The sequence below is a fragment of the Amblyraja radiata genome, chromosome 10 (assembly GCF_010909765.2).
Source record: "Amblyraja radiata isolate CabotCenter1 chromosome 10, sAmbRad1.1.pri, whole genome shotgun sequence".
Lineage (NCBI taxonomy): Eukaryota > Metazoa > Chordata > Chondrichthyes > Rajiformes > Rajidae > Amblyraja > Amblyraja radiata.
In genome coordinates this window covers 62,843,143-62,865,448 of record NC_045965.1, presented here as the reverse complement: position 1 = coordinate 62,865,448, position 22,306 = coordinate 62,843,143, and the positions used below count along the sequence as shown (strand labels likewise).

The following is a 22,306-nucleotide window of genomic DNA, read 5'->3' as shown; positions in this document are numbered from 1 at the left end:
CCAACTTCTAATTGCGGTGGGATTCACATATTATTACATCCGTATTCTACCAAATTTATGACATTGTGGTTTTGACACACAATCAGTCTGAGATTGGTAACAGCAGAGTGTGATTATCGGTGTAACAATAAAATTCAATGGTTCAGCTGGGCTCGTACACTCTGGAATTTAGAAGGATGAGAGGCAATCTTATTGAAACATATAAGATTATTAAGGGATTGGACACGCTAGAGGCAGGAAACATGTGCTCGATGTTGGGGAAGTCCAGAATCAGGGACCACAGTTTAAGAATAATGGGTAAGCCATTTACAACGGAGATGAGGAAACACTTTTTCACACAGAGAGTTGTGAGTGTGGAATTCTCTGCCTCAGAGAGCGGTGGAGGCCAGTTCTCTGGATGCTTTCAAGAGAGAGCTAGATAGGGCTCTTAAAGATAGCGGAGTCAGGGGATATGGTGAGAAGGCAGGAACGGGGTACTGAATGTGGATGATTAGGCACGATCACCGTGAATGGCGGTGCTGGTTCGAAGGGCCGAATGGCCTATTCCTGCACCTATTGTCTATTGTTCCTTTATTATCATGTGTACCAAGGAACAGTGAAAACCATTTTTTGCACGCAGGTTGGTACGGTGGCGCAGTAGTAGAGTTGCTGCCTTACAGTGCCAGAGACCCGGGTTCAATCCTGACCACGAGTGTTGTTTGTACGGAGTTTGCACGTTCTTGTCACAGTGTGGGTTTTTCTCCAGGTGCTCCAGTTTCCTCCCACATTCCAAAGATGTGCAGGTTTGTAGGTCTAATGGCTTCTGTAAATTGTCACTAGTGCGTGGGACAGAACTAGTGTGCGGGTGATCTCTGGTCGGCATGGACTGGTCGTCAGTTTCCACACTGTATCTCTATATTAGACTAATCTAAACAAAATGCTGGAGGAACTCCGTGGGTCAGGTAGCTGCCACAAGAGGGCTGCCACAAGAGGGCTCCTGTTTCTACACAGCTGCAATGCCACACAAAGCATGTGCATCCCATTCCATTCCACAAAGAATCTGCTTTTTACACTGTTTCAGTTTACGAAACATGTCTTGGTGAGACCACACCTGGAGTATTGCGTACATTTTTGGTCTCCTAATCTGAGGAAGGACATTCTTGCCATAGAGGGAGTACAGAGAAGGTTCACCAGACTGATTCCTGGGATGTCAGGACTTTCATATGAAGAAAGACTGGATAGACTCGGCTTGTACTAGAATTTAGAAGATTGAGGGGGGGATCTTATAGAAACTTACAATATTCTTAAGGGGTTGGACAGGCTAGATGCAGGAAGATTATTCCCGATGTTGGGGAAGTCCAGAACAAGGGGTCACAGTTTAAGGATAAGGGGGAAATCTTTTAGGACCGAGATGAGAAAAAAACAATTCACACAGAGAGTGGTGAATCTCTGGAATTCTCTGCCACAGAAGGTAGTTGAGGCCAGTTCATTGGCTATATTTAAGAGGGAGTTAGATGTGGCCCTTGTGGCTAAAGTTATCAGGGAGTATGGAGAGAAGGCAGGTACAGGATACTAAGTTGGATGAACAGCCATGATCATATTGAATGGCAGTGCAGGCACGAAGGGCCGGATGGCCTACTCCTGCACCTATTTTCTATGTTTCTATATTCAAAGCAGGGGGTGCCAAGAACTAGGGCGGCATGCAGGTACAGCAGACAGTGAAGAAAGCGAATGGGATGTTGGCCTTTATAACATATAGGAGCAAAGAGGTCCTTCTGCAGTTGTACAGAGCCCTAGTGAGACCACACCTGGAGTATTGTGTGCAGTTTTGGTCCTCTAATTTAAGGAAGGGCATTCTTGCTATTGAGGGAGTGCAGCATAGGTTCACAAGGTTAATTCCCGGGATGGCGGTACTATCATATGCTGAGAGAATGGAGCGGCTGGGCTTGTACACTCTGGAGTTTAGAAGGATTGGAGGGGATCTTATTGAAACATATAAGATTATTGAGGGTTTGGACACGCTTGAGGCAGGAAACATGGTCCCAATGTTGGGGGAGTCCAGAACCAGGGGCCACAGTTTAAGAATAAGGGGTAAGCCATTTAGATGAGGAGATGAGGAAAATCTTTTTACCCAGTGAGTTGTGAGTCTGTGGAATTCTCTGCCTCAGAGGGTGGTGGAGGTGGGTTCTCTAGATACTTTCAAGAGAGAGCTCGACAGGACTCTTAAAGATAGCGGAGTCAGGGGATATGGGGAGAAGGCAGGAACAGGGTACTGATTGGGGATGAATTGCTATGATCACATTGAATGGCGGTGCTGGCTACTCCTGCACCTATTGTCTATTGTCTATTGTCTACTGGCACGGTGGCGCAGCGGTAGAGTTGCTGCCTTACAGCGCCAGAGACCCAGGTTCGATCCTGACTACGGGTGCCGTCTGTACGGAGTTTGTACCATCGCCCCGTGACCTGCGTGGGTTTTCACCGGGTGCTTCAGCTTCCTCCCGCACTCCAAAGACCTGCAGGTTTGGAGGTGAATTGGGGGGGGGGGGGTACTGATAACAAAGAGGGTTCTAGCAGGGAGCCACCGAGAGCAATGAGGGACCTGGCGGGGGAGAGGGGGGGGGGGGGGGGGGGGTCGAGAACGGGGAGGGACCCGGCAGCCCACCTGTGGCCAGGTGCGGTGACACACCTGGTTCGCCGCTGCAAGAAGGTAAGACTGTACTAAATACTATTGAAACTTGGTCGGCGCCAGAAATGTGGCGACTCTTTGCGTACTGCCTGGGTGAAGTCCGCTGTATGAGTTTACCGGATTGGATGCAAAAACAAAGCATTTCACTGTGCCGAGGTATATCCGACAATAAAGTATCGTTGAATCAATGAATCATTGAATGTAGACGTCCAACTGTTTAATGCCTTAATGTACTTAAAATGAAAAACAAAGTAATGGAGGAGCGCAGCACAGCAGATCAGACAGCGTAGAAGGGGAATACTTCAGTTGCATGACTATGATCCAAAACATCACCAAAAACATCACCCATTCCTTCTCTCCAGAGATGCTGCCTGTCCCTCTGAGTTACTCCAGCATTTTGTGTCTATCTTCGGTTTAAACCAGTGTCTGCAGTTCCTTCTGACACATATCCATTCCTACCCAGATGCTGCCTGACCCGCTGAGTTTTTCCTCAAGATTCCAGCATCTGCAGTTCCTTGTTTCTCCATCCTATTGTAGCTGCAATGTATAAATATGTCCTTCTCTCCATAGATGCTGCCTCACCCTCCAGCATTTTTTGTCTACCTTCAATTTTTCCAGCATCTGCGGTTCTTTCTTGAACAAATGTTTCCATCAGGTATCGGTTTTGAGACATCGCTGTGCCGGAAACTGACTTCAAAGAAGGATATTTCATTCATTTATAGCACTATCTGCCGGCATTTGCTAATGTTTGCTGAACGGAAAGGATCAGAAAATGCTACATTGGGATTTTGCTACTTGAGTTTGGACTCGGTTCAATACTCACATATTTCTAATACATTCTAAGAGTCAAGGGTGTTTGATTGTCATATGTACCGACAACAGAACAATAAAACTTGCTGCAGCTTAACGGGCCTGTAAGCACAATAATACTTAGACAAATATATAATAATTTATATATTATGACAGGTGTAGGTGGCGGCAGCAATGGCTGCCTCGCCAACAGTCTGCCTGTCCCTTCTTAGTGTTTAAATAGGATGTGTTAAATGTATTTTTTTGGTATTCTTTAGCTTGTTTTATGTGGGGGATGGGAATTGGGGGAAACTTTTTCGAATCTCTTACCTCGACGGAGATGCGATTTATTTCCGTATCGTATCTCTGTCCGCACTGCGGCCTAACATCGAGGAGTTGGCGGCCTTTGCTGGAGATCGACCAGGAGCTCCAGCCGCAGGACCCTGCGGACTTAACATCGTGGAGCTCGCAATCCCTTTGCCAGGGATCGACCTCAAGAGTCAAGACAAGGGTCAAGACTGTTTTATTGTAATGTGTCCCAGATAGGACAATGACATTCATACTTGCTGCAGTACCACAGAATATGCAAACATAATATATAATATAACAAAATCTCAGAAAAAAAGAACAAACAATAACAGTGCAATAATAATAATAGTCTATTGTAGTTTATAGCTTATGTGATGTTGTCTTGTTTAATAGCCTGATGGCTGTGGGGAAGCAGCTGTTCCTGAACCTGGACGTTACAGATTTCAGGCTCCTGTACCTTCTTCTCGATGATAGTGGTGAGATGAGTGTGTGGCCAGGATGGTGTGGGTCTTTGATGATGTTGGCTGCCTTTTTGAGGCAGCGACTACGATAGATCCCTTCGATGGTGGGGAGGTCAGAGCCAGTGATGGACGGGGCAGAGTTTACAACTTTTTGCAGTCGTCTGGACGTTCAAGCTGTCGAACCAAGCCACGATGGAATTCTCTGCCTCAGAGGGCGGTGGAGGCGGGTTCTCTGGATGCTTTCAAGAGAGAGCTAGATAGGGCTCTTAAAAATAGTGGAGTCGGGGGATATGGGGAGAAGGCAGGAACGGGGTACTGATTGGGGATGATCAGCCATGATCACATTGAATGGCGCTGCTAGCTCGAAGGGCCGAATGGCCTACTCCTGCACCTATTGTCTATTGTCTATTGATGCAACCAGTCAGCATGCTCTCTACTGTGCACCTGTAGAAGTTCAGGAGAATCCTCTTTGACATACCGACTCTCCGTAATCTTCCCAGGAAGTAGAGGCGCTGATGTGCTTTCTTTATGATTGCATCGGTGTGCTGGGTCCAGGAAAGATCGTCGGAAATATGCACGCCCAGGAATTTGAAGTTTTTGACTCTCTCCACCATCTGTTGGTGTAAACAGGATTGTGGGTCCTCAACTTTCCTCTTCCAAAGTCCACAATCTCTTCTTTGGTTTTGCTGATATTGAGAGCCAGGTTGTTGTGCCGGCACCATATGGTCAGTCGGTCAATCTCACTTCTATACTCTGACTCATCACCATCGGTAATTCGTCCCACAACGGTGGTGTCGTCAGCGAACTTGAAGATGGAGTTCGAAAATGGAGCTCCAACCGCAGGTGCTTGCAGACTTAACATCACGGAGCTTGCGGTCTCTGGTCGGAGACCGATTTTGGGGGACTCCAAGCCGTAGGAACTTCGACCGCCCCGACGCGGGGGCTTCGACCGCCCCGACCGCGGGAGAATAAAGAGGTAGAAGACTGGACTTCTTTGCCTTCTATCACAGTGAGGAATCTGGGGAATCCACTGTGGTGGATGTTTATGTTAACTTTTATGTAGTTGTGTGTTTTGTTGCGTTTGTTTTCATATGGCTGTATGGTAATTCACATAATACTGTACCTTAATTGGTACACGTGACAATAAAAGACCTTTGAAACCATTGAATAATCACAAATAATTAGCTTAGTTTAGAGATACAGCGCAGAAACAGGCCCTTCGACCCACTGAGTTCATGTTGACCGGCGATCCCCATACACAAACACTCTCCTACACACCAGGGGTAATTTTATAATTTTTTACCAAAGACGATTAACCTACAAACCTGGACGTCTTTGGAGTCTGGGAGGAAACTGGAGCACCCGGAGGAAACCCACGCGGTCACAGGAAGAACGTACAAACTCCGTACAGACAGCACCCGTAGACAGGATCGAACCCGGGTCCCGGGCGCTGTGAGGCAGGCAGTATGGCTGCACCAACGTGCGCCCGCCGTTGTTGCCAGTTAGTTAACTGAAATTGGAGAATTCGCTGATCATGTTGAAAAGTCCATGTCATCTCCGCGTTTTGCAAGATTCAGGAATATATCACATGGCTGGCTGGGTCAGAATTCTGCAAATTCTCTCTGGATCAGCACTGCGGTCTCGTCTTCAGACTGCGCAGGTTCTCGAAGATCTGTCGTCACCTTCTCCAAGGGCAGTGGAAGGTTTGCAATACATGCTCGCATATTTGTGACACTCATGACCCAAGAATTATTTTTTCTTTAATAGCTATGACTGTCAAAATCATCCCAAAATTTTGCCATGATCATATTGAATGGCGGTGCAGGCTCGAAGGGCCGAATGGCCTACTCCTGCACCTATTTTCTATGTTTCTATGTTTCTAAAGGGCACCAACGTGAATCACCAGCCAACCTGCCGTTATTAGCCTGAAATTGGTTAGTTCAAAAGTTCATAAGTGATAGGAGAAGTATGAGGCCATTCGGCCCATCAAGTCGACTCCACCATTCAATCGTGGCTGATCTATCTTTCCCTCTCAACCCCATTCTCCTGCCTTTTCCCCATAACCTCTGACACCCGCACCAATCGAGAGTCTATCTTAGAGAATCTGCCTTAGAAATATCTATTGACTTGGCCTCGACAGCCTTCTGTGGCAAAGAATTCCACAGATTCTCCACCCACTGACTAGTTAGGGAGGAATGTTGGCTGAGGTACAAGTACTCCCGACTTGTTTATAAAAAACATTACAGGCATTCTCAATGAAATGAGTTGGGCAGGTTAGATGTGAAGGTTGGCTTCTCAAACTAAAGGATCTACTACAGAGGGTATCATCTCAGGATGGAGGGTCAACCGAATAGAACAACAAGGAGACATTCATATTTTCAGAAGTATGGGAATTGCTCCAGAAAGCATCAAATGCTCATTCACTGATGCATTTATATAATTAAAAGTGTCATCTTGACCACTTCCTGTCTGCGCTGTATATTGATTTTAGAAAAAACGCTGCCCTGTATCCCTGTGATTTTTTGCCCATCTTACTCACAGTCCTCCTCCGCTGAGCCAGCCCCGAGGATTTTTCCCATCGAAGAAAAATAAAAAAGTTATGTGTTTAAAATACCTTGAGGTCGGCTAATTGGTCCTCTCGCCTATCAATCACCGCAATTAAGGTAATGCCCCTTCCGGGGAAGGGGCAGGACTATAAAGCCCCGGATGCCTGGACGTGAGTCAATCACTCTGCAAGATCGTGAGGGAGAGGCCACGACTGTCATTCTAAGCTGTGAATCAACGGAACTGTAAGTCTGCAATGTACTTGCAATAAATGCCCTTAATGATAATGCCATGAGTTGTTTGGCCTGCTGCCCTGCCTGTGCTTGAAAGTGCAATGCTTAATTGGAAATAAAATGAAATGAAATGACAATGCCATGAGTTGTTTGGCTTGCTGCCCTGCCTGTGCTTGAAACTGCAATGCTTTATTAAGTCCGACTGTGTTTGGAAGGAATAAATGCTTTATTAGGTCCGACTGTGTTTGGAAGGAATAAATGCTGTATTAGGTCCCACTGTGTTTAGTCCAAAAGTTCCGCTCATTTCGTGACTTCCGCTTTGTGCACAGGTCGCGCTGATTGCGTAATTTCCGGTGAGTGCAGAGGTCGCGCTGATTGCGTCATATCCGGTAAGTGCAGAGGTCACGCTGATTGCGGAAGTGCCGCTGACTGTAGAAGCCCCACGGTGGAGAGGCTGCGCTCAGCCGTGTGAGTAGATTCAAGAAAGTTTACTGTCATATATATGGTGTGTGAGTCAATGTGTGTGAGCGTGTGTGTGTGTGTGAGTGTGTATGTGAGTGTATGTTTGTGTGCGCGTGAGTGTATGTATGTGTGAGTGTATGTGTGTGAGTCTGTGTGTGATGTGTGTGTGTGTGTGTGTGAGTGTATGTGTGTGTGTGAGTGTATGTGTGTGTGTGAGTGTATGTGTGTGTGTGAGTGTATGTGTGTGTGTGTATGTGTGTGTGAGTGTGTGTGTGTATGTGTGTTTGTATGTGTGTGTGTGAGTGTGTGTGTGTGAGTGTGTGTGTGTGCGTATGTGTGTGTGTGTGCGTATGTGTGTTTGTATGTGTGTGTGTGTGTGTGTGTGTGTGTGTATGAATTGGAATTAGTGGAGAGGTGGAATATTGCGTTGGGAGACCATCCCTTCCATGTGAAGCTGGGACCCAACGGGTCCCACTTAGTCTAGTATATATATAAAACTATCTCTATATAACTAAAAGTCTTCATCTTGTTTGTGCCCACAATGTGTCTCTATGTGTGTCAAGGTAGTTAATTCCTATCTTCTTCCAAACTCTGGGCCACAGCCTTCCCATTTTCACACATCCTACTCACATTTTCCCCATGGTGGCGATAAACATCTTCCCGTCGCATTTCCACCTATATTTCCGAAGTTATTAATCAGTGACATTTTAAAAACAGCCCGATTTCTTCATACTCACCCATTTTGGGAAAAAAATCCGAGTGACATTACAATGCACTTACTTGCAAGGCAGGACGAGCCACTCCGGGAGGGAGGGGCACTCCAGCACTCCAACCTCCCTCCCCCTCCCCCCGTCTAGTATATGCATAAAACTAAATTTAAAAAATATTTATATACAGCACGGAAACAGGCCTTTTGGCCTACCGAGTCCGCACCGACCAGCGATCCCCGCACATTAACACTATCCCGCACACACTGGAGACAATTTACGTTTACACCACACCAATTAATCTACAAACGTGCACATCTTTGGAGTGTGGGAGGAAACCGAAGATCTCGGACAAAACCCACGCGGGTCACGGTGAGAACGTGCAAACTCCGTGCAGACGGCACCCGTAGTCAGGATCGAACCCGGGTCTCCGGCGCTGTACGGCAGTATAACGCTACCACTGCGCCACCGTGCCACCCACAAAATTAGAACTAATGAATGCAACACCGAAATAGTCTAAAGGATGTTTCGGCAAAAACAAGATCGCATTACTGGATTCCAAATTACTTCAAATCCACTCACGGCCTATTTATATAAAGATTGATTGACTCCTGTGTTAATAATACTCTGTGACATGCCAATGAACAGATCTCATTCACAAGTCTGTGTTATATTAGGAAAGCTACTTCGAATTTTCCAGAATCAAAACATTGTTTTTAAAATAAAAGGTAGTCACTGAATTTGAGTGTTAGTTGATTTCAATGGTTAGTTTGTTGGTACATTTGGAAAAATGATAGATATTGCCCAGTCCATCGCTGTTAATGAACCACGAATGGATACATAACCTCCATGCTGTTATTCACAGGACGTCTGAGCCCATGGTTGTGTTATTTAGCTTCCAAATTCATCTGCCCTCTTAAAGCCAATACCCAGGTACTTTCTGTGCCTAAGTGGTCAAAGTCCTGATGTTAATGGAAATGTGTTTGTTATTGTTGGCATGGGAAGGTTGCATGTTGTAAGATATTGTCCATTTTTCACCTTTGTTCACAAGATCTGCAAGCTTTCACTTTATTTTCTTCGAATTTAGGTTTATTACAAGACTAGGTGGGACCTGTTGGGTCCCAGTCACACGGGAGACCTGGTCCCCCCCCCCCAACGCAACCCATTCCCCAACGCAATATTCCACCACTCACCTGTTCCCCCTATGCAACCCGTTCACCCGAAGCAATGTTAGGGAAGGGGGAGGGGGTTTGTGGGGGAGGGGGTGTGTGGGGGGGAGGAGGGGGTTTTGGGGGAGGGGGTGTGTGTGGGGGAGGGGGGTGTGGGGGGAGGAGGGGTGTGGGGGGGAGGAGGGGGGTGTGGGGGAGCAGGGGGGGGAAGGGGAGGTGGGGGAAGGGGGGGTGGGGGAAGGTGGTGGGTGGGGTTGGGAAGGGGGGTTGGGGGAGTGGTCGCAGCAGACGCAGCACGCACTCTGCTCACCCCGCACCTTCAGATTTCGGCCTCACGCAGTAGCTCCCGGTCGCACTCCGGCTTCACTCAGAGGCTTCCGGTTCAACTCAGCAGCTTCCGGCTCAACTCAGCAGCTTCCGGCTGGTCGCGCTGGTCGTTGCAGAAGCAGCCCGCAGGCTGCACACTCTCCACGAGCTGCTGAACACACTCCACCCCTTCAGCTTTTTATTCTCCTCGCCGCTGTTAATGACAGCGGGTTCCGAAAAGAGCGGTTTTTAAGATTTTTAAACCTTCATAACCTTTGTACTATTTCACTGATCGGAACAAAACGTATTTAACTTGCAGCAGAGGGGAATGGTGAGTAAGGTGGCGAAAAATGGTAGCGCTATGGGGGATCATTTATGCACAAATTTAAAAACAACGCAGACCGGAAGTGGTCAAGATGAGAGTTTTAGTAATAGTATAGATTGTCATATGTATTGAGGTACAGTGAAAAGCTTTGTTTGCCGTGCCATCCAAACAGATCAGATAATACCACACATAAATATAATCGTCAAACTCAATACAGCAGAGCAAAGGGAAAGATACAAAATGCAGAATGTAGTTCTCAGCATTGTAGCGCGCCAGTTGCAGAGACAATGTCCAATGTCCGCAATGGGGTAGAGGTGAATCGGACATTGCCTGAGTTTATGGAAGGACTGTTCAGGCGCCTGATGACAGAGGGGGAAGAAACTGTTCCTGAGTCTGGTGGTGCGCGCTTTCAAGCTTCTGTGCCCGCTATCGGGGTGGAGGTGAATCAGACAGTCCCCTGGCTTATTGGAGTGTCCTATATTAATTACTGGAGTTGTTGGGAACTCTGAAAACTGTTATTTGACAGCTGTTTAAGACTCTAATATAGTGTGTCGAACTGAACGTAGAAAGAAGGTTGTGAACTCTGCTGAATATGATACTATTGAATGTGCAGAAAGGACGCTGAGAATGTCTGTAAACTTTTGGCACAGTTTTTGTTTTGTATGTTATTCTGGGTGAAGTTTATCTTTGAAAATAAATTAAAAAACCAGAAAGTAGCAAAAAGAGTCACAATTTCTCCTCCGGAAACCTGGCAAATACTCAACAGAACTGAAAAAGTAAACGAGCTGACCAGCGAATCATTCCCCGGACACTAATCGTTGCGGCCTCTGTTTTAATTCGGGGAACCTTCTTCTCTTTCATATCGCCGCCAACTACGTGGTTTGGATGCATTACCAGTCAGAGTGACCTGTGCAGAATGTATCCACCTCTCCTGCCGTTTATAATTGCAACTACGCAATGCGGAATTCATGTGCCAGCAATATCACGTTAGCTGCCTGTTACGGTGACATTTCCACCCCTCCGCTTGGAGATTTCTGTGAGACTCTGTGTCAGATATCAATCTTCAGCTTCACGGCTGGCACAGTGGCGCAGCTGGCAGAGTCCAGCTGGCGCAGCCCCGGTGACCTGGGTTCGATCCTGACATCGGGTGCTGGCTACAAAAAGTAGTAAACTCTGCCCAGTCCATCATCGGCTTTTGTATTGTATTGTATTGTATTCAAATTTATTGTCATTGTCTCAGTTAGAGACAACGAAATGAATTTCCCTTACAGGCAGTATCATAAAAATAAAAATAAATAAATAATAATAAATAATAAAACATATTAAAAATAAAATAGAATTTAAAAAAAAGCACAAACAGTGAAAGTCCACGACACAACATAACACAGTGGCACCAAGGTGAGGAAGGCACCATAGTCCAGCCAGCCTCCACTCCGTTCTTCCCAGATGTTCACTCGTGGTCGAGGCCTTCCTAGCACCCGCAGTCGCTGCCCCGGTTGGCCCGATGTTCAGGCCCTCACGCCGGGCTGGTGGAACGCCGACGCCGAACCCTGACGGTGAACATCCTCCTCCTCAGCGGCCCGGACCTCCCGATCAGCCGCCTCCCGCAGCCGGAGTCCGCAGCTCCCGTGTCCGCAGGCCGAGCCGGTCGGAGTCGCAGGACCCCGTGCTGTCCATCAGCGCCGCCCGCGTTGGGAGCTCCGCAAACCGCAGCTCCATGATGTCGGTGCCACAGGTCCAGCACTCCGGGCTCCAGACAGCGATCCCCGGTAAGGCATCGCCAGCCCCGCGATGTATCAGCGCTGTCCCGCCGCTGCTGGAGCTCTGGTCGATCCCGGCAGGAAAGGCCACGCCAATCCAGTAGGTAAGTAAGTAAGTAAGTAAGTAAGTAAACTTTATTTATATAGTGCATTTTAAGCCAATTTGCATTGACCCCAAAGCGCTTTACATAATTTAAATAATAATAAGTTCCATTGCAAACCATAGAAAAAGGTAGGCCGCTGGGGGGGGGGGGGGGCGAGGAGGCGACTCGAATAATAGTCGCGTCCTCACCAGGAAGCGGCTGAAGGACGGTATCCCCCGCACCGTACCCTCTTCCCCCACATAAAAACACAAAAAACACACAAAAAAACACACTTTTACATAACTAAATAAACAAAAAAACAAAAAGATACCGGGCTGTAGGTGGAGGCTGCTGGCACCAGCGCCACCGGAAGTACAACACCTTGACCTCTGACCTCCCTTCCATCGAGGGGATCTATCGCAGTCGCTGCCTCAAAAAGGCTGGCAGTATCATCAAGGACCCACACCATCCTGGCCACACACTCATCTCCCCGCTACCTTCGGGTAGAAGGTACAGGAGCCTGAAGACTGCAACGACCAGGTTCAGGAATAGCTACTTCCCCACAGCCATTAAGCTATTAAACTTGGCTCGGACAAAACTCTGAACATTAATAGTCTGTTTATTTGCACTTTTTCAGTTTATTTATTCATGTGTGTATATATTTATATAATGATATATGGACACACTGATCTGCTCTGTAGTCATGCCTACTATGTTCTGTGTGCTGAAGCAAAGCAAGAATTTCATTGTCCTATCAGGGACACATGACAATAAACTCGCTTGAATCTTGAATCTAGTCTGTGCAGAGTTTCAGCGTTCTCCCTGTGACCACGTGGGTTTCCTCTGGGTGCTCCGGTTTTCTCCCACATCCCAAGGACGTGCGGGGTTGTAGAATTTTCCTTCTGCAGTTAAGTTCAGAGATACAGCAGCGTTGTGGGCATCACCAGAGGGGTAGAGACAGACATAACAAGTAGAATCAATGAGGCTAGGGTGGTGTTTAACATGCTCAGGAAGATCTGGAGCTCAAAACACATCTCAATCAACACCAAAATATGCATCTATAACTCAAATGTGAAATAGGTGATGCTGTGTGGATCAGAGACGTGGAAAACAACAAAACGCACCACAAACAGGCTACAAATATTAATTAACTCCTGTCTTAGGAGAATACTTAACATCTGGAGGAGACAAAGTAAGCAATGTGGACCTGTGGAAAAGGACAAGCCAGATTCGATGGAGAAAATGGAGTTGGATTGGACACACCCTCAGGAAACCTGCCACAAATATCTGCCACCGACAAGCCCTGAAATGGAACCCCCAAGGAAAAAGGAGAAGGGGTTGCCCCAGGAACAGCTGGAGAAGAGGTGGCCAAACAGAAATGTCTGAGAGTGGGCTCAACTGGGGAGGTCTCGAAAGAACTGCCAACAACCGAGTGAGGTGGAGGACATTTGTCAATGGCCTGTGCCCCCTAGAGGAGCAAAGGGCTTAAGTAGAAGAAGTAGAGATACAGCGCGGAAACAGGCCCTTCGACCCACTGAGTCCGCACCGACCAGCGACCCCTGCACACTGTCACTCTCCTACACCCACTAAGGTCAATGAGGGGCAATAAATCGCTCTTAGTGTGTAGTGAGTGGATCTTCTTCTTCTGTCGTGTGTCTTTTAGACCTGCAGCTCCGTTGAGGCGAGCCAGGCCAACGTATCATCGTCCAGGTCATTCAGACCTCGTTCACCATTCGGTGGCCGGTGTTTGGGGCAACTGGTGACAATGTGGATGTAAAAGTGGCGGAACCTAGAACTACCGTGAGCAGGTGATCGGTGTGGACTCAGTGAGCCGTCATGCCTGTTTCCATCTTTTATCTCCAACCAAACCTAACCTAATTACATCAGGACCGCAAGACTTGAAGCACTTTATATTTAGTTGCTCATCTGAACATTTCCACTTTTAGAATTCCATGTGCATGTATTGAGAACTATGTCAGAGAGTTCAAAAAGGTCATGTATAAGAAGGAACTACACATGCTGGTAAAAACCTTAGACAGACACAAAACGCTGGAGTAACTCAGCGGGTCAGGCAGCATCACTGGAGAGAAGGAATAGGTGACATTTTGGGTTGAGACCCAAAAGGGATCAGGGGGTATGGAGAGAAGGCAGGTACAGGATAGTGAGTTGGATGATCAGCCATGATCATATTGAATGGCGGTGCAGGCTCGAAGGGCCGAATGGCCTACTCCTGCACCTATTTTCTATGTCTATGTTTCTATGTCTATGTCTATGACCCTTCTTCAGACTGAGAGTCAGGGGAGAGGGGAATCTAGAGATATAGAGGGTGATACAGAGAGATGGAGAACAAATGAAAGAAAGATATGCAAAAAGTGTAACAATGATAAGGGAAACAGGCTTTAGGTTTGGCTAGCTGTGTGCTAGGTGAAAATGAGTTACAGATAATGAGACTCAACAAGATGACTTTGAAACTGGTACAATTGGAGGAACTTGGGCGGGGGAGGGATGGAGAGAGCGGGGCTGCAAAGGTTACTTTGTTAGAGAAATCAATGTTCATACTGCTGGGGTGTAAGCTGCCCAAGCAAAATATGAGGTGCTGTTCCTCCAATTTACATTAGGCCTCACTCTGTCAAACACAAGAACGTCATTTGGTACGTGACTAATACAGCTTTGGTTCTGCTTGTGCACTTCTGTAAATGTCGATACTTTGTCAGCGTAAATTCAGAACAGTGGAAACCACGCTGAATTCAACATGTAAGTGAAACATCAGAAAGAAAACTGCATGTGCTGGGAATCTAAAATACGAAAAAACACTTGAAAGGCCAGTCAGCATCTGTGATAAGAGGACCAGAGTTAGCGTTTCAGGTTGAAGAAAGAACGAATGTCAGGCACAAGAGACAGCGGATGTTATAATCTGTAGATCTTGTTGGAGATACCTCACCACCCACACTCCCCCACAGTTTAACAAGTCATTTGTGTCAATAAACAGGGAACTGCAGATGCTGGAATCTTGAGCGAAACACAAAGTGCTGGAGTCACCCAGCGGTTCAGGCAGCATCTGTGGAGGACATGGATAGGTGACCATTTGGGTCTTCAGACACTGTATGTACATATATCAGAATTAATATGCCTGATCTCTTAAAGCTGAAGAATCCCGATCAAAAACGTCTCCTATCCATGTTCTGGATGGAACTGAATTTAGAAGGATGATTGGGAATCTTATCTATCTATCTATCTATCTATCTATCTATCTATCTATCTATCTATCTATCTATCTATCTATCTATCTATCTATCTATCTATCTATCTATCAATATATAAAACTGTGTGCCTGTCGCCTGCCGTCCGTCCGGCTGCCGGCTGCCTTTCTTCCTTTTGATTCGTTCCATCGTGTGATGTCACAATGCCCAATACTCGCAGATGTCCAATCGGAATGGATCCATTTACATGGACGGCTGCTGGCCGCCTTTCTTTCTTTGATTCACTGCAACTCCGAAACCAGACGCAGAATCGCCGACATCTTTTCCATTTCGGTAGCGATTTCACTTTTCTTTCTAAGTATCCGCTCCTCATTACATTTCGTCGTGTTTAAGTACACGTTTTTAATCAAATCCTTCCCCCCCCCCCATCCCCCAATATTTCAAAAATAAACTGGCTTCTCACCCATAGAAGCAGCCCCAGCCCCAGCCCCTGGTGAACGCTCCATCGTGTGATGTCACAATGCCCGATGCTCACAGATGTCCAATCGGAATGGATTCATTTACATATGCCTATGCAGGAGCCCCAGCCAATGGTGAACGTTCCATTGTGTGATGTCACAATGCCCAATGTTCACATATGTCCAATCGGAACTTAAGAGGGAGTTAGATGTGGCCCTTGTGGCTAAAGGGATCAGGGGGTATGGAGAGAAGGCAGGTACAGGATACTGAGTTGGATGATCAGCCATGATCATATTGAATGGTGGTGCAGGCTCAAAGGGCCGAATGGCCTACTCCTGCACTTAATTTGTATGTTTCTATGTTTCACTCTCCTCACCCCTCTCCCTCTCCCACCCATCCCTCTCTCCCCCACCCCCCTTCCCTCTCTACCCCACCCCCTTCCCTCTCTCCCCCCCGCCCCCTTCGCCCAACCCCTCTGTCCCTCTTCCACCACTCCCCCTACCCCTCCCTCCCCACTCTTCCACTTCTCTCCCCTTACGCCACCCCTCTCCCTCCCCCACCCCTCTCTTACCCTCCCTTTCCCTCTCTCCCCCACCCTTCCTCCTACCCCTCTGTTCCTCTTCCACCACTCCCCCGTCCCTCTTCCACCACTCCCGCTACCCCTCTACCCCTCCCTCCCTCCCCCTCCCCACTCTTCCACTTCTCTCCCCCTTCTCTCCTCCCCCTCCGTCTCCTCACCCCTCTCCCTCTCCCATCCCTCTCTCCCCCACCCCCCTTCCTCTCTACTACCCCACCCCCTTCCCTCTCTCCCCCGCCCCCTTCCCCCTATCCCTCTGTCCGTCTTCCATCACTCCCCCTACCTCTCTCCCCCTCCCTTCCCCACTCTTCCACTTCTCTCCCCCCACCCCTCTCCCCCTCCCTCCCCATCCCCCCTCCCCCCATCTCTCTCCCCATCCCCCTCTCTCACCCCCTACCCCCTCTCCTTTCTCTCCCAAATCTGTCCCTTTTCCTCCTCCTCCTCCTCTCTCCTCCCTCCCCTCTTCTCACCCCCCCTCCCCCCACTTGTGTGTTTGGGGGGTGGTTAATGTGAGTGTGATGCCGCAGCCCCCCCCCCCCCCCCCCCCCCCCCCCCCCACAATATTTCAAAAAGTACTGGCTTCTCACCCATAGAAGCAGCCCCAGCCCCTGATGAACGTTCCATTGTGTGATGTCACAATGCCCAATGCTAAAAGACATTGTTGCCATAGAGGGAGTACAAAGAAGGCTCACCAGACTGATTCCTGGGATGTCAGGACTTTCATATGAAGAAAGACTGGATAGACTCGGCTTGTACTCGCTAGATTTTAGAAGATTGAGGGGGTATCTTATAGAAACTTACAAAATTCTTAAGGGGTTGGACAGGCTAGATGCAGGAAGATTGTTCCAGATGTTGGGGAAGTCCAGAACAAGGGGTCACAGTTTAAGGATAAGGGGTAAATCTTTTAGGACCGAGATGAGAAAAACATTTTTCACACAGAGAGTGGTGAATCTGTGGAATTCACTGGCACAGAAGGTAGTTGAGGCCAGTTCATTGGCTATATTTAAGAGGGAGTTAGATTTGGCCCTTGTGGCTAAAGGGATCAGGGGGTATGGAGAGAAGGGAGGTACAGGATACTGAGTTGGATGATCAGCCGTGATCATATTGAATGGTGGTGCAGGCTCGTTGGGCCGAATGGCCTACTCCTGCACTTAATTTCTATGTCTCCCTCTTCTCACCCTCTCCCTCTCCCACCCATCCCTCTCTCCCCCACCCCCCTTCCCTCTCTCCCCCCGCCCCCTTCCCCCATACCGCTCTGTCCCTCTTCCACCACTCCCCCTACCCCTCCCTCCCCACTCTTTCACTTCTCTCCCCTTACCCCACCCCTCTTCCTCCCTCACCCCTCTCTTTTCCCCTCTCTCTCCCCCACCCCTTCCCCTACCCCTCTGTCCCTCTTCCATCACTCCCCCTACCCCTCTCCTCCTCCCTCCCCACTCTTCCTCTTCTCTCCCCCTTCCCCCTCCACTCTCCCCACTCCTTCCCCTCTATTCCCCCACCCCTCTCCCCCTCCCTCCTTCCTCCCCTCCCTCTCCATCCCCCCTTCCCCACGTCTCTCTCCCCACCCCCCTCTCTCACCTCCTACCCCGCTCTCCTTTCCCTCCCAAATCTGTCCCGTTTCCTCCTCCTCCTCTCCCCTCCCTCCCCTCTTCTCACCTCCCCTCCCCCCACCTGTGTGTTTGGGGGGGTGGTTAATGTGAGTGTGATGCCGCAGTCCCCCCCCCCCCCCCCGCAAACGCCGTTGGGGATACAGACCCAACGGGTCTGCACTTGGTCTAGTTATATATTAAAAGTCTGTGGCTGCCGCCGTCCGTCCGTCCGGCTGCCTTTCTGCCTTTTGATTCGTTCCATCATGTGATGTCACAATGCCCAATGCTCGCAGATGTCCAATTGGAATGGACCAATTTACATATGCCTTTGCACCAGCACCAGCACCAGCACCAGCACCAGCCCCAGCCCGTGATGAACGTTCCATCGTGTGATGTCACAATGCCCAATGCCCAAAGACATTCTTGCCATAGAGGGAGTACAGAGAAGGTTAACCAGACTGATTCCTGGGATGTCAGGACTTTCATATGAAGAAAGACTGGATAGACTCGGTTTGTACTCGCTAGAATTTAGAAGATTGAGGGGGGATCTTATAGAATCTTATGTTTCTGTTTCCCTCTCATCACCCCTCTCCCTCTCCCACCCATCCCTCCCTCCCCCACCCCCCTTCACTCTCTACCCCACCGCCTTCCCTCTCCCCCCCACCCCTTAATAATAATAATAATAAATTTTATATTTAATGGGTGCCTTTCATACAAAATCTCAAGGACACCTTACATAGTAAAGACATATAACGGAGTAAAACAAGTAATTAAAGACATCACAATGACACAAATTAAAAACAGAATTCAATCCAAAAACAGAAAATCAAAAACACAGTGTGAAGAGAGAGCAGCGGCAACCAATTCGTGCCAGCGTCCACTCTCCCTTCACGGCAGCCATCTTGGACACAGACCTACAAGACTAGTTAGACAAAAAAATCATCCCCCCACAGTGGATAGCACTGTGGAGGAAGGCACAATGTCCAGTCCCCACCCCATGTTCACCCCAAAGTCAGGCCTATTGGGGCCACCGCAATTGCCTCTACGGAGGCCCGATGTCCCTGGCCGTTCTCACCGGGTGGTCTTGCCCCGGCGTCGGGAGAGTCCTTTCGGCGGCTGGGCCACTTGGAACGGCCGCTTCTTGGTTGGAGCCCGCGGCTGCCGAAGCCGACAAGGCCGCGCCGGTTTGGAGCTCCCAGGCTCCAGATGAAAAAGTCGGCGCCCCGCTCTCGTCACTGCCGCCTTGCCGCCTCTACGCACGCCGCCTCTCCGCTCCGCACCGCAAACCCGCAGCCCGGAGATCCCCCTACCCCTCTGTCCCTCTTCCACCACTCTTCCACTTCTCTCCCCTTCCCCCTCCACTCTCCCTCCCCACTCTTTCCCCTCTCTCCCACCCCTCTCCCCCTCCCTCCCTCCATCCCCATCCCCCACATCTCTCTCCCCATCCCCCTCTCTCACCCCCTACCCCGCTCTCCTTTCCCTCCCAAATCTGTCCCATTTCCTCCTCCTCTCCCCTCCCCCTACCTGTGTGTTTGGGGGGTGGTTAATGTGAGTGTGATGCCTCAGCCCCCCCCCCCCCTCCCCCGCAAATGCCGTTGGGGAAACAGACCCAACGGGTCTGCACTTGGTCTAGTAGAGACTTAAAATTCTTAAGGGATTGGACAGGCTAGGTGCAGGAAAAATGTTCCCATGTTGGGGGAGTCCAGAACCAGGGGTCACAGTTTAAGAAGTAGGGGTAGGCTATTTAGGACTGAGATGAGGAAAAACATTTTCACCCAGAGAGTTGTGAATCTGTGGAATTCTCTGCCACAGAAGGCAGCGGAGGCCAATTCTCTGGATGTATTCAAGAGCGAGTTAGATATAGCTCCTCGGGCTAACAAATCAAGGGATATGGGGAGAAAGCAGGAACGGGGTACTGATTCTGAATGATCTGCCATGACCATATTGAATGGCGGTGCTGGCTCGAAGGGCCAAATGGCCTACTCTCCTGCACCTGAGGAGACTAAAGAAGGTCCATCTGTCTCCTCAGATTCTGGTGAACTTCTACCGCTGCACCATCGAGAGCATCCTTACCAACTGTATCACAGTATGGTACGGCAACTGCTCTGTCTCCGACCAGAAAGCACTGCAGAGGGTGGTGAAAACTACCCAACGCATCACCGGTTCCTCACTCCCCTCCATTGAGTCTGTCCAGAGCAAGCGTTGTCTGCGGAGGGCGCTCAGCATCGTCAAGGACTGCTCTCACCCCAACCATGGACTGTTTACCCTCCTCCCATCTTGGAGGCCCTACAGGTCTCTCCATTGCCGGACCAGCAGGTCCAGGAACAGCTTCTTCCCTGCGGCTGTTACACAACTTAACTCTGCACCTTGGTGATTGCCAGTCACCCCCCCCCCCGGACACTCCTTCCCCTAGATAAATTGCACTACTGCTACTGTATGTACGTATATATATTTTACTGTTCCATTATTCTATGTTCGCTCTTCTGGGTGAGATGCTAACTGCATTTCGTTGTCTCTGTACTGTACTCTGCACAATAATAATAATAATAATAATAATGGATGGGATTTATATAGCGCCTTTCTAATACTCAAGGCGCTTTACATCGCATTATTCATTCACTCCTCAGTCACACTCGGTGGTGGTAAGCTACTTCTGTAGCCACAGCTGCCCTGGGGCAGACTGACGGAAGCGTGGCTGCCAATCTGCGCCTACGGCCCCTCCGACCACCACCAATCACTCACACACATCCACACACAGGCAAAGGTGGGTGAAGTGTCTTGCCCAAGGACACAACGACAGTATGCACTCCAAGCGGGATTCGGACCGGCTACCTTCCGGTTGCCAGCCGAACACTTAGCCCATTGTGCCATCTGTCGTCCCAATGACAATAAAGATTGAATCTGAATCTGAATCTGAATCTACTTTCTATGTTACTATGTCTCGACCCAAAACGATCCATCCAGAGACGCTGCCTGACCTGCTGAGTTACTCTGAGTGTCTGTCTTCGATGTAAACCAGCATCTTTCCCACACACTATTGGCATCGTCTGTAACGCTATCTTCTGTTTACTTTCCTTTTCGCGCTGCTTGTTGTTCTCATTCATGGTACGATTAGCTGGATGGCACGCAAAAAAAGTTTTTTCCCCCCCCCGCTGTATCTCGGCACACACCACGATAATGAAGCAATATCCTGCTCACATCGTGACTAAATATAGAAATACACGACACAGAATGCCACGTAACCTTGTTTGTGTTGCATTTTATTAACAAAAAAGTAATACTTTTCCAGACAATATGCAATAAAAACCCTGCTTTTAACTTTGGATCAGAGTAATTGCCACCAGTATTGTTAGATCCACTTCAGCTACTGAGTTACACAAATAAAACGGCACACAACATTGTGATGCTGCAGAGAATGCATCACTTGCTTCATGCTTTTAATTAAATCACCTCAAAACGTCCTGTTCCTTGCGATAGATTCTCAACTGTGGTTGTTTCCACGAGTGGGAGCGCCTCAGAATAAAAGCATGTACAGTACCTTTGGAAAGGAGACGAGGAGGAATTTCTTTCGTCAGAGGGTGGTGAATCTGTGGGGTTCATTGCCACAGACGGTGGTGGAGGCAACGTCAATGGATATTTTTTATGGCAGAGATTCCTGATTCGTACGGGTGTCAGGGGTTATGGGGAGAAGGCAGAAGAACGGGGTTGAGAGGGAAAGGTAGATCAGCCATGATATAATGGCGGAGTAGACTTATAACCATATAACAATTACAGCACGGAAACAGGCCATCTCGACCCTTCTAGTCCGTGCCGAACACGTATTCTCCTCTAGTCCCATATACCTGCGCTCAGACCATAACCCTCCATTCCTTTCCCGTCCATATACCTATCCAATTTATTTTTAAATGATAAAAACGAACCTGCCTCCACCACCTTCACTGGAAGCTCATTCCACACAGCCACCACTCTCTGAGTAAAGAAGTTCCCCCTCATGTTACCCCTAAACTTCTGTCCCTTAATTCTCAAGTCATGTCCCCTTGTTTGAATCTTCCCTACTCTCAGTGGGAAAAGCTTATCCACGTCAACTCTGTCTATCCCTCTCATCATTTTAAAGACCTCTATCAAGTCCCCCCTTAACCTTCTGCGCTCCAAAGAATAAAGCCCTAACTTGTTCAACCTTTCTCTGTAACTTGATGGGCCGAATGGCCTAATTCTGCTCCGAGAACTGATGAAAATACTACGCTGCCTATTAAGAAACTATCACAAGGCAATGGACGCGCCAGATTTGAACGGGGGGCAGAAATGGGATAACATACTAGGTGTCTTTACCAAAACCAACAATCTGCTTTGAGTAAATGCAGTGACATATATCCAAACGCCTGCCATGCTCATTGACAGTGACAAGAATTGGGGGCTAAAACTATGCACTATGTTGAAACATATTTTTAAAGAATATAGTATATTTCGGTACGAAAGTGCTAATCTGGTAAAAACACATTGTATAGTTGGGCAAAGTGACAACATACAAACACATGTCGCCAACAGCACTGTGCATTCTGAATCCCAGAAATTCATCTTTGACAACACATTCTTGAATGGAATATTCACGTCAACATGTTCGCATTCGTTTAGTTTAGTTTGATTTAGAGGTACGGCATGGAAACAGGCCCT

The 22,306-nt window shown here is 48.4% G+C and overlaps 1 long non-coding RNA gene across 1 annotated transcript; it reads right to left on the bottom strand.

The window, feature by feature from the left end:
- Positions 1-7,601: 7,601 nt before the first annotated feature.
- On the bottom strand, positions 7,602-12,962 carry LOC116978043. The gene is made up of 3 exons (XR_004413359.1): positions 12,773-12,962; positions 8,753-8,755; positions 7,602-7,612 (listed from the first exon to the last, which is right to left on the bottom strand). It is a non-coding gene; the product is annotated as an uncharacterized LOC116978043 (long non-coding RNA).
- Positions 12,963-22,306: the final 9,344 nt, after the last annotated feature.